Source organism: Neomonachus schauinslandi, chromosome 16 (assembly GCF_002201575.2).
Source record: "Neomonachus schauinslandi chromosome 16, ASM220157v2, whole genome shotgun sequence".
Taxonomy (NCBI): domain Eukaryota; kingdom Metazoa; phylum Chordata; class Mammalia; order Carnivora; family Phocidae; genus Neomonachus; species Neomonachus schauinslandi.
The window spans coordinates 9,189,196-9,190,089 of NC_058418.1; the positions used below are offsets into that span (position 1 = coordinate 9,189,196).

General features: G+C 44.0%; 1 non-coding gene across 1 annotated transcript; it reads right to left on the reverse strand.

Moving 5' to 3' along the window:
• Window positions 1–522: 522 nt before the first annotated feature.
• LOC123323352 lies at window positions 523–626 on the reverse strand. The gene has a single exon (XR_006539354.1). It is a non-coding gene; the product is annotated as a U6 spliceosomal RNA (small nuclear RNA).
• Window positions 627–894: the final 268 nt, after the last annotated feature.

Sequence of the window (894 nt, forward strand, 5' to 3'; positions counted from 1 at the left end):
GTGACTTACCTACTCTTCAAAATGTCAGTCACAGGAGACAGGAAAGTCTGAGATGCTGAGAGTTTGGAGGAGACCAAGGACACGTAATAAGAAGTGCAGCATATTGGATCCTGGAACATAAAAGGGATACAAGTGGAAAACCTCATGAAATCTGAATAAGGCTTAGAGTTTATTTAACAGTATTACATCAATGTTAATTTCCCCGTTCTGATCATTGTACTCCGGTTATGCAAGAGGATCATATTAGGGGAGGTGGAGTGAAGGGTATATGGAAACTCTGTCTTTGAAACTCTAAGTTTATTTCAAAATTAATTTAAAAAATATGGAATGATGGGGCGCCTGGGTGGCTCAGTCGTTAAGCGTCTGCCTTCGGCTCAGGTCATGATCTCAGGGTCCTGGGATCGAGTCCCACATCGGGCTCCCTGCTCTGCCGGGAGTCTGCTTCTCCCTCTCCCACTCCCCCTGCTTGTGTTCCCTCTCTCACTGCCTCTCTCTGTCAAATAAATAAATAAAATCTTTAAAAAAAAAATGGAATGCTTCATGAATGTGTGTGTCATCCTCACGTGCAGGGCCATGCTAATCTCTGTATCATTCCAATTTAATATAGGTGCTGCCGAAGCGAGCACTCAAGATTCATTTTTTTAAAAAGGCTTACACTCAAGCGATCCCCATGTTTGTGTGTGAGGTGACCAACGGGAAAAGGCTGCGGCAGAACATCAAGGTACAGTTTCTGCCTCACACTTTGCTGAGGAATGTGCAAAAGAAAGATTGCAGCCTTGAAAGCTCTGGAAGCTACTTCTGAATGCAGCCTCTGCCGCGGTCTACACTGTAATCCAGTCTACACTGCAGAGAAGAGAGAACTGACAAAAAGAAACCTTTTCTTAGTGAAAGCTT